Source organism: Neophocaena asiaeorientalis, unplaced genomic scaffold (genome assembly GCF_003031525.2).
Source record: "Neophocaena asiaeorientalis asiaeorientalis breed wild unplaced genomic scaffold, Neophocaena_asiaeorientalis_V1.1 scaffold148, whole genome shotgun sequence".
NCBI classification, from domain to species: Eukaryota; Metazoa; Chordata; class Mammalia; order Artiodactyla; family Phocoenidae; genus Neophocaena; species Neophocaena asiaeorientalis.
The window spans coordinates 7,287,115-7,298,804 of NW_020174050.1; the positions used below are offsets into that span (position 1 = coordinate 7,287,115).

The 11,690-nt window shown below is 38.2% G+C and overlaps 1 pseudogene; it reads right to left on the bottom strand.

Annotated features, from left to right (window-relative positions):
• Positions 1–9,832: 9,832 nt before the first annotated feature.
• Positions 9,833–10,795, bottom strand: LOC112405684 (OTU domain-containing protein 6B pseudogene; annotated as a pseudogene).
• Between the last annotated feature and the right edge of the window lie 895 nt (positions 10,796–11,690).

The following is an 11,690-nucleotide window of genomic DNA, read 5'->3' on the forward strand; positions in this document are numbered from 1 at the left end:
CCCGGTCCGGGAAGATCCCACATGCCGCGGAGCAGCTGGGCCCGTGAGCCATGGCCGCTGAGCCTGCGCGTCCAGAGCCTGTGCTCCACAACGGGAGAGGCCACAGCAGTGAGAGGCCCGCGTACCGCAAAAAAAAAAGAAAACATCCTCTGAAGATAGAACAGCCTAAAAAAGTTTAACTATTACCCATTTTCTCCTCATCCTCCCCTTTTCCATCCCAAGATCAAATTTTCAGAAACTACGCCCTTAATTTTTTATGGTTTAGAAAAGGAAATGGTAGGGATGTGATACATTATTTCTAGAGCTTGAGTAATTATGAGGTAAGGAGGGATCATTTACCTGTCATACAATAAAAACCATCTGTAAGTTATGAGATTGTGCTACCTGTATCTGATATGAATAAAGTCACTTAATAGCTACATATATGGTGAAGAGAGTTTATTATTTCAAGAAGTCACTGTCCAGCCATGTGAAATGGCATATGCATTTGCAAAATTCCCAAATAATAAGAGACTATGTGCAAATGCAAAATAAGAATTTTATAACAATAGCTGTTCGAGAAAAGCAAAGAAAGCTGTAGGGAAATGGAGAAGTTCTTTAAGAGCAAGATACTGAAGTATGAGCGAGAATCAGATGGGTGAGGCGGAGTGAGAATAAAGGGAATGTGAGAGGGCTAGCATGAGCAAAGACTCAGAGGAAGGACTTGGCATGCCTTAGTGAACAAACATGTATCAGAATACAGGCATCTGCAGTGGGGGACAGTGGTCATAAAGAATGAGTGACTTTGAATGCCACACAAAGAGTTTGGGCTTTGTTTTGAGATTGGCCTCATCTCAGTCTATAAAGCCATTATATATTTATCTCATGTTTTATAAGCAGAGGCATATTAATCTAGCTATGAACCCTTGCTTTGCAAGCGTAAGTGCCTTATCTAATGTTACGGGAGCTGTGAAACAAGCACAGGATTTAGAGTTAGAAAGACCTGGATTTGAATTCTGGGACTGCCGCTTACTAACCGATGATTTTTGTATGTTACTTAACCTCTCTGAACCTTTGGTTCTCGATGAAGGTAATATTACATAGCTATGGAGGCTGGGGAGGGGACATAATTATGATTAGTCATGTTTCTTCCTTCCACTCCAGTTTTGTAATCAGTTGAGAGAGCAATACAGGACTTGGAGAGAGGGAGACCAAAATAACTAGCTTCACTGGCAGCCTATATGGATTACCAAACAAGGTTCAGATCTGTGGGACAATAGGGCTTCCTAGTCCTGGACCGAAGGGGTGACGGTATCTGTTGGTTATCATCTGAGAGCTGACTGACTACTTTCATGAATACATGAGACAGACATCTTCAGAAATTGCCAGAAATATTCAGGTGATGGGATGAGGCATTTCCAGGGTTTGACTTTGGCAAAGGGTAATTGGAGTAGAAGGCATGAGGCAGCATATTACTATCAAGATGGCCCCATTTTAAATTCCATGCTAGAGAGGCCAGTGGAAATATGACACCAAAAGAAGCAAGTGAAATTATCACAGAGGTAAAGGTGGGAGCACAAACAAGGGAGAAACAATCAACTCTACCGGGAATGAAGAGTGAGCAGGAAAGGTTTCAGAGCCCTGGTGCTTCAAGAAGGAAGGAAAAACAGGCTCTATCCTTTCCATCTCTTTTAAGAGCAACCAAATGAATTCTTAGATCTGGCTGCTGAGAAAATATATGAGTCATAACTTAGGATCAGCTGGATATAAGAGGATTCCACCAGCAGTTCATGAAAACCAATGCTTTTTAAGCATCTATTGGGCCACTACAACAATCAGCAAGATGTTTAAACAGTTGAGTCCGTTGTCAGCCCAGCCAGCTTTTAACTATATCACAAAAACTGGCCTGGGGATGCAGCCCAAGATTATTCCATCCCTGCCAGAAATTCCCTTTCTGTTACAAATTTCTGCCCCAGTGCTGTTTTCATAGTTTTGGCATTTTCGTTATAGATCAGTGAATCAGCTAGCCTACAGGCCAAGGAGAGAAACAAAAATTAAACCTCCCAAATAAAAGTCAACCCAGTTAGGATGTCTTCATCCATGTTTCAGTGGGAGAAAAATACAGCTGGGCTCAGTGACTTCTATCAAAAGCAAACGTCACTAGTTGGATTGTTCTTTTGTTTTTTGTACTCTCAAGTTTTGGAGGGCATAATAAAGACAAAGCCTCAGCAGCATCACTTAGACAATTTAGTTAGTTAGTTTGCAAAGCTTGGGTAGTGACACTTCTGCAAAATGCCCAGGCACATGAGCAAACACAGAGATGTGTGAATTCAGGAAAGCAGCCAAGTGCACATCAGAGCTGAGGAATGTCACAGTGAAATGAAGGAAACTTGTAAACACCTATCAGTATTTTTAGGTAGAGAATGTTCTAACATATTGCCAGTGGGTGCTGCTTATGCGTTCATTTCCCTAAGCTTTAAAATCAACTGATATTAAAGGTGATTTGAAAGCAATGAAAAATGACAGCTTTATTAATCTAGATGGTGTGTGTAAGAGAGTGTGTGTGTACGTGTGAGTGCGGGCACAACGTGTGACTGGCTGCATGTACAGACTGCATTTGTAAAGTGGGTCTTGTACAGACGAGGGAGCCCTCTACTGATTAGAAACTGTATTAAAGATAAACTGTAGAGAGCTGCTTTAGTGTATTGCTTGTGTATCCTCCAAAAAGCCAGACATTTTGCTTACCTCTTTTTCACATCATGAGAGGAGACTTTTTTTTAAGGAACTGTAGATGTCAGTCATCGTGTGTGTGCAAGTATATACAATTCTGCTTAAGGTAAAAAGTCTTCAATTTATTTAAAAAGTACATCTACATCTACTCTTCAACCTTTTAATATAAAGGTGCTTTTGCTGTAACACAATTAATCCACAGATGTCTACATGACTATAATGAAAATGTGTGACAGAGATCACAAAAGCATATGTCTATTACAGTACTTTGGCTCACCAGACGTTATTTTTCCCTGGTGGATGTATTATTTATTTTACACATTTTTCCCAAATAGGAAAGAAGACAATTTTCAGGGTGACAACAGGAACACAAATTCATATGAGCATATTTAAATGGATTCTATTTTAATATGCATAATTAAATCATATTACTCTGGTCAGCCTAATTATACACTAAGACCTATATGTAGTCAAGGGTAATATATAGTTTTTTTTGTGTTTACATATCTGATTTTTAACTTCATGTTTTATTTGTTTTTTTTTTTAATTTTTTAACATCTTTATTGGGGTATAATTGCTTTACAATGGTGTGTTAGTTTCTGCTTTTTAACAAAGTGAATCAGTTATACATATACATATGTTCCCATATCTCTTCCCTCTTGCATCTCTCTCCCTCCCACCCTCACTATCCCACCCCTCCTGGTGGTCCAAAGCACCGAGCTGATATCCCTGTGCTATGCGGCTGCTTCCCACTAGCTATCTACCTTACTAACTTCATGTTTTTGCAAAATACAGTTTAATCCTTCAATCATTTAAGTCAATGGAAGAAAATGAAATATAATCAGAAATACTGTTCAGTTATTTTCAACATGGCTGGCCTAACAGTATTATGGGATAGTCTTCCTTACCTCTGAAATGTTGATTACTAGATAATTTATTAGATTGCTAAGCACTCTGGCCTTTAACAAAGAATTAACATTTTTTCTTGGAATTTGGCTTGAAATTTCATTTTTTTTATGAATTGTGAAAGGAGCCTTTATGAAATCAGTATTTTTCTTAGAAGTAAACTCTCAGCTTCGTGCCATGTGTTGGTAAAGAGCTACATCTGGAGTTAGCATGCAATATAACTAAGACGTGAGAGTGAAGGAGCTTTAATATCCATCATCTTTTGGCCACTAGCATTGATTTTGCTTCTATGCCAATGCCCCCTGCCTCTCCCACTGATCCATCATTCCTTCTGTGGTTCCAACATTAAAGGATAACCTCTGCCTTTCTTTCATTTGAGGTTGAAATTAGAAAAGATAAACCAGGTAAATCTAAGATAATCAATGCACCCTATCTAGTAACAGCCACCATTTATGGAATGCCTAACTGTGCCAGTCCCTTGCCAAAAATTAGCTCAAACCTTATTAGAAAACTGCAAGGCAAATATCATTGTCCCAGGTTGTTGGTTGGTATTCTTTTGCTTGCAAATGATAAATCATTTTCAAATGAAGTTGAGCAGAAGAAGGGGACTTCATTAGAAAGACACTGGAATGCCTCGCAGAATCCAAAGTCAGTTAATGCTACTTTCATAGCTTCATTATAACTATGGTTAAAAAAAAAAATCACAGTCTTTCCTTTCGGGTATTAAACTACAAGTTTAGATATTCTGTTCATTTCTGACCCTGATTTTCATTTTCTTTAAGACAGAAAATCCTTTTTGCTGTTTTTCCTCATGTTTTCCACATATATCTGAGTAAAAATAAATGTCAAATCGATTCATAAACCAGCTAAATAATATTCATAAACCTGCTATCTAGCTTGTAATGCTTTCAGACTACAAGAGTGCATAGGAATCAACTCTAAGAAGTGAGATAGAGTTTCACATTTGGTTTTTATTTCTGTCACTTGTGATTCCTAAGCAAAGCACTGGTAGAGCCCTCTGGCACCCCACCCCTTCCTCGTGTGGTGAAGAGGCTGGTCCATGTACTGACTAGGGACATGGCCACGTAAGTAGGATTGGCAAGACTGCAGCAGCAGAGGCTACTGTGCCTGTCCTCATAGTTTAAGTGTATCTCCACCTTGCCGTTGGAGCAAATGGTGACTCTGAATCTAAATGCTCCTAATCTTGTTTAATCTGCACCATCCTTGGAATCTACCTTTCAGTTTAGCTTGTCTGCTGGACTCTGCTTTGAGGTTTTGCTCCAGTGTCCAACTCCATAGAGGAATCCCCTGTACAGCAAGCCTGAGTGATCATTCAGTCCCCAGATGGAGAGCAGACATCAGTGCATGGTATCTGGATTAGAATATTAGGTAGTGGGGGTGAGGATAAGGTAAGATAAGTTCACTCAGGAAATCTGATTTCTTTTCACTCCTGAGGACGTTGTTTGGGACAGGGAGGCCATGATGATGGGATGGGGTTGAGCTGTGTTGGGAAAGGCAATCTGGTGCATGCAGTCTTTTGACCCCCCAGTAGGCCACGTAAAAATGGACCTAGGGCCTGGAACACTTCCTCACCAAGAGATAAAGAGTTCTCACAGTCTGTGCTGGATTTATTGCCTACCACAGGAATATCTTTCCCTGTGTTCAAGCTCAGTGTATACTCCTTTTTCCTGCCTAAGCGTGTGCCTTAACATGGCGCCTCACCAACCCTACTAGTATACCTGTTCTCCACGGGGAGGGAATGGGGTCCTTCCACTGTGGCACGAGAGGAGTTAAGCAGGCCAGTTGCTATGGGGAGAGATCCCCTAGCCATGGGGGACTGATGCCCACTATTGGAGCTGGTATGGTTCTGTCTCTACTCTTTGAAGTAAAGCATTGTTCCATCCAGTGCTTGATTGTGTTGTGTTTTCCTGGTCAATTTCAATACCAAGGTGCAATGGGCAGAAGTGTATGGACTTCTATTCCTAGTAGTCAGCATAGGGATGATCTTTACTATCCTCCTTGTAGCCAGATCCTCCCCTGGGATTGCTAACCAGTGCAAGGTGTTCTGCTCAATAAGGTGGTTCTGCGTTTCACTTACAAGAAAGATCTGCTTCCCTTAGACTGTTCTCCTATCACCAGATGAGAGCAAGATCCTGTCGTACAGTTTGTTGGGAAGTGGATACATTCACATACCCCATGTATATAGTATCCCTTAGAATACAACCACAGACAAGATGCGTGGGCATGGTACCCCTTGGAGCTGTGCAAGAAGAAAACTGCTGTTCCTTGATTTTACCTAATACTGGAGATGGGTTATGCAGGGTCTATGTTCTGTTCAGTGATCAGAAATGGATACATAATATTTGGGCACAGATATAAAGTTTGTACAGGCAGAGGGAATTTACTCAAGCCTGGAAAAGATATGATTGCATGTTACTTCTTAGAAGAATCATTTAGTATGCTACATTTCCAATGAGTTAATTTAACTGTCTGGGAAAACAATCCATGGACTATTATGCTCATGTACACTCAGCAAAGCAACAGTATTATTTTCATTTAGAAGCTGTTACGCCACGTCATTTACAACTACTAGGTAAGTAAACTGATTCTTTTATATATGCAGTTGTCTACTGAATAAAAATAGGCAGTTATTCTGTACCTTTCTAGTACCTTTGTCTTGTGATAGGACTGTGTTCTAACGTTTTCTCTTTGTTCTTCATAATGGCACTGTTTTGTAATACTTTTCAAAATGCAAGACTCTCCAAACTTTATAGCTGACTTACCTGAAAGCACACTGTCTCATGGGTTCACTGGACTGAAAATGTAGTTCTGGTTCAAGAGCACAGCCAGCACAGGGATAAAATGCATCCTGTCCAGGAAAGGCCTGGGCTGAGCCATTCTGTTGAGCATGTCACAGCGCTAGTCACCTTCTCAGTCTAGGGATGTTAAGAATACATTTTCATCATGCAGCAGTTTGGTCTCACTAGACTCTGTTGGAAAACACCATCTGTTGTTTCTGGAAAACTCTTAGACATTTTATTGACACTCGAAGCCCTATTTCATTTCCTGAACATTTGTTCCCTTGAAAACCTGATGCCGCTTAAAATTTAAATATATAAAAAATAAACTTAAAATGTAATACCCAGGGAAGTTTATGATTAAATAATGTTTATAAATAATATAGCTCTGTTCTTGGAATATAGGAAACACTCAATAGATATTATCAATATTGTCATAATCCTTCTTAGTATTCAAGTGAGATTTTGCCAATTGTTCTTAAATTACATATAGAATCCACATCAGTGTAAAATAAATTTGACTACTCTAGGTGTCCGCATAAATAATCATTAAATGGTGTGAAAGTTTAAAATCCAAAGTTGACAATTACTCTTCTATCTAATTGCAGGAGTTAATGAGTGACTGTGAACTCAGTCATTTGCATAACTCAACTGTGTCAGTGTTTAGGGTACTCTGCAAAAATATGAATTCAGGGTCCCACAATTTGGAGTCATGAACCTGGATTCAATCCCAGTTCTCCTGTTTAGTAGTTATATGCCTTGAAATGATTCACAGTTGCTGCATGATCCAGATTCTCTACCTTTTCCTGAACTACCCTTCCTCGACAAAGACTCTCCAAAGACATTTCACATCTAGAAAGCAGAACAATGGTTAAGAATATGGAATTTAGCATCTGATGGATCTAGTGGGGTCCCCTTTCTAAACTCACTAGCTATGTGACCTTGGGAAGCTTCCCAAACCTCTATATAAAATGCAGTTTCTTATTCTGGAAACTGAAAATAAAATTAGTATTAACTTCATAGTTGACTGTGAAGATTTGACAATTTAGTAAAGAAATATTCATAGCACAGCACTTGCAACATGCTTGAGTTTTGAAAAGTTATTAGTTCTAACAGTTATTATCTTTATTATTATTTTGTCTCAGTTTTCTCATCTCTAAAAAAGAAAAATTGTATCAGATTTGTCTATGCTATATGTTGTTTTGAGTATCAAATGAGGCAATGTGGTATATAAAATCTGGTATATAAAAAGAAAACTTATAAATTATTTTCTTGGGCAGAAGAATACTTGGAAAACAGTGTCAAATGCTATGGCTTAGAAAATGTCTTGCCAGAAGACATTTAATATTAAGGTTCTCTATGTCTACTACTATAAGAGTAAAAAAATAACTCTGGAACTGTAGTTAATATTACCCAGCTATTGTGACCTGTCAAGGAGAAAGTTACAATGTCCTAGATCAGTAGGTTAATCTAGTTAAAGTTAAACTTACTGGTGTTATATATATAAAGTAGCCATTTCAGTTAAAATTTCCTTTTTTAATTAACAGATGGGACATTGTATTTTATTGCTGTTGTTCTCAATATTCTCCAGATAGGAAGGCTGCTGTTTCTAAGTATCTAATCTCTTTTAAGATTCTCTGAAAATTAAAAATGTGAAAGACTATTAACCAGTGGTAAATATTCCTTGAAACCTGTGTACCTAGAGAGGTCTTGTTTTTTCATAGACAGATTTACATATTCTTTATATTCTTCTAGGCAGATTGCCAGATTTTCATTCTCGAATTTGTGTACTGGTCACCCTGAAGAGATGTTTAACACAGTATTGTATAGTTCTGGAATAGTTTGGGGCGGTTTTTCGAAGATATTTTTGTAACGTTACTATGTAGATGATTCTATCTTTTCTTCAAAATTGTTAGAACTCTTGATGCAAATGCAAAACTGTGTGCATAATATTTTAATATATGTTCATATTGAGACTCATCTGAAAATATTTAGTACAACTTATCAAAATGGTATTCAAATTCAGGCTTTTTTCTGTTATACTGGTCAATTGAATTGAATCTAAAGTGGAAAATTCAAACAAATAATAAATGCACACAAAACGAGACATGAGTAAGCTGCATGTAATGATTGGAATTAAAATTAGCATCCTCTCCGGGGAGGGGAAAGGGTAAGCTGGGACAAAGTGAGAGAGTGGCATGGACATATATACACTACCAAACGTAAAATAGATAGTTAGTGGGAAGCAGCCGCATAGCACAGGGAGATCAGCTCGGTGCTTTGTGACCACCTAGAGGGGTGGGATAGGGAGGGTGGGAGGGAGGGAGATGCAAGAGGGAAGAGATATGGGGACATATGTATATGTATAACTGATTCACTTTGTTATAAAGCAGAAACTGACACACCATTGTAAAGCAATTATACTCTAATAAAGACATTAAAAAAATAGCATCCTCTCATCTCTTGTCTGACCTTAAATGAAATATTTTTAAAGAATCTATCTATAATCCTCTTCTCGTTTCCATAATGCTTTCCATGAGACATAGCATCCAATCTTTTCACTTTAAATTCTACTCTTACTCTCAGTGACTTTCCTTTTCTATCTTTCTTTTGAAATTCGTATCTGTATTTCCAGAAATCCGCCAGACATTTCCAGATGTTCTACCAGTGTGTCCTATATGACCGCCATTGAACTATCCTCTCCACTCTTTTCCATATATTCTGTTCTGTTTTTCCATATATCTGTTCTTTTTTTATTTTTCCTATATTATTGAATGCCATATCATCCACCTAAACCTCCAAAGTAAAAAAGCTTAGAAACATTATCAGCTTTTCTTTTTCACCCATTTTCACATCTAAGTATCTCTCAGTACTGTCTCTCCTCTTAGTTGAATCACTGTTTTAGTCCCGTTTCTCCCCATTTCCTTTTTTAAATATTTTAAAATTCTTTATTAAAACAAGCTTCTTAGCTGCACTTTGATGGAGTTATATAAAAAGCGTCACAGCATTAATCCCATCAACACCAAAGTTACTGCAATCACGTTCATTTATAAGCATTCATTAAATTTGCTATCACCATCACCACATTATTGCAATGTCAGAGACTGAGTCGTTTCACTTCTTCAAGAAAAATTACATTGACACGGTTACTGAAAGCTTTCAGTAATAGGGAGGAAAAAAATTTAACTATTTCAACACAGAACAGAATGTTCAGGATCCTATATTTAATAAAAATATCAGCAAACAGGGTACCATCTTGGTCTATAAATGATGTTCTCCACAAGGGACTTACACGTGTTTTTAAAACACCACTAAGGGGACATTGGTGAAAGTTTCTTTGACACATTTTTAAAAAACCTGTTAGTAGCTTTGCCATAAAACTGATTTAAGGTAGTTGTTTTTTTTTTGGAAACATTTAGAACAATCCAACACTTGGTATTAATACTCAGATCAGCACACTGTACTAAAACATAACAGCAACATTTTATAGACTAGCTGCAATTTTCACTAGCTGTGTTCACCAACCGTTTAACAGAATTGTAGTGTTCTCCTAAGCCATATGCATGTCTCATATAAACAAGTATTAATGGGTTTTTGGGATATTCTTCACCAACTACAAGAGGAGGAGAATCTGCCTGTATTATCTCTATTGGTGTTTGTTAAATGTGAGACAGGGCTCTTAGCTCAAGCTGACCTCCCCACGCAGTGGTGTTTATGATATCATCACAGTACTTTCCAAACTCTTCTGAAGTATACATATCTCCTGTACTAGGATTTGTTAAAAATGGCAGAAAGTCTTCCATGTGGCTTTGCATATAGTCAGCAGTCTGACATCTTAAGGCAGCCACAGTCAGACTGCAGTCCTGTTCTTTCAGTTGATCCTCAATGACTCTGTACATACAGTGGCCATCAGGTGGAACCTGTTTAATTTCCAACTGTCTAGCTGCGAAGATTTGAGCAAGTTTTTCACTTTCTATATGTCTAGCCCCAGTTAAGTTTTCAATTTCAGCTTCAGCTATCCTTTCTTCCCGCTCCTTTTCCAGTGCAGCATTTTTGTCCCATCTCTCTTGTGCTTTTGATATCCGAAACGGCTGATTCTCAAGAACCAAGTTTGAAATATTGACAGCAACAGAATCTACTTTACTCTCCTTAGAAGTCAGCTTCAATTGCTCCAGCTTCTCTTTATGTTTCTGTTCCACTTCTGCTTCTAACTTAGCAACATCTTCAGTAAGTTGCTTCCTCCTCTTTTTGTCAATCTTGGGGACAGCATTCTTCATACCCTGAACTTTGGCTTGCAACTACTTCTTCTCTTTGTGATGCCTTCTCACCAGCTGTTCCTCCTAATCAAGCTCCTCAGTCAAGACTGCCTCCATGACGACTAGGTAACCCGCTCCCCATTTCTTTTATGTTGCACATATCTCTGTGTCTGTCTCTACTCTCCCTCTCCTCCAGTGTCACCACATTTGTTAAATGTGGTTCATGAAATATATATCTCCTCATGTTACATGCTTAAAATCCTTCCTTGGGCTCCTTTGACCATTAAAATCCAAATCCTCATGTACCAAACGAGAGCTTTAACAATCAAGCCTCATTTTATCTTTACAGACTTGGGCTTACAATTGTCCCTGTGTCCATTTTTATATTCTATATGATGCATTTTATTTGGTATTCTCTTCTTACTTTCAGTGTTAAGCGGACAAATTCCCACTGATTCTCTAATATTCTGCCCAAATATTTCTGTGAAGTTTTTCTTGACATTCCTTTTCCCCATTTCCCTCTGGGGTTGTACAGTGTCACAGCCCCATTGTGTGTGTGTGTTGTATGCATGCATTTATAACTGTAATCGTTCCCTTATAGATTTGTCTCTGCTGCTAAATTGAGGAATTTTGCCATTTATGTCTTTAAAATTCCTATGCTTAGTTGGTCCCGTAGTAAATGTCATTATCTGTTTTGAATGAATGAATGAGGGATGAAGTAGCCAGCCACCCCAGACTAGAAGATGAATCTTCTTCTGCAATTCACTATATCTGTACCTTGGATATAAATTTGTAGAGTTTTAGAGGGTATGAAAACTACATCAACCATTTCCTGTCTAAAATGAGTGTTTCTTCACAGATTGCTTCTCCATGTGATCATTATTAAACACACCAGCCAAATGTGTTTTGATTCACACACCAGTCAAATTTAGTCACTCATTGTTTTTGTCATTGGCAAGAATAGACTTTAAATTTTCTCCTCAGAATAATATTTTACACCCAGAAATTATGATCTCCAGGA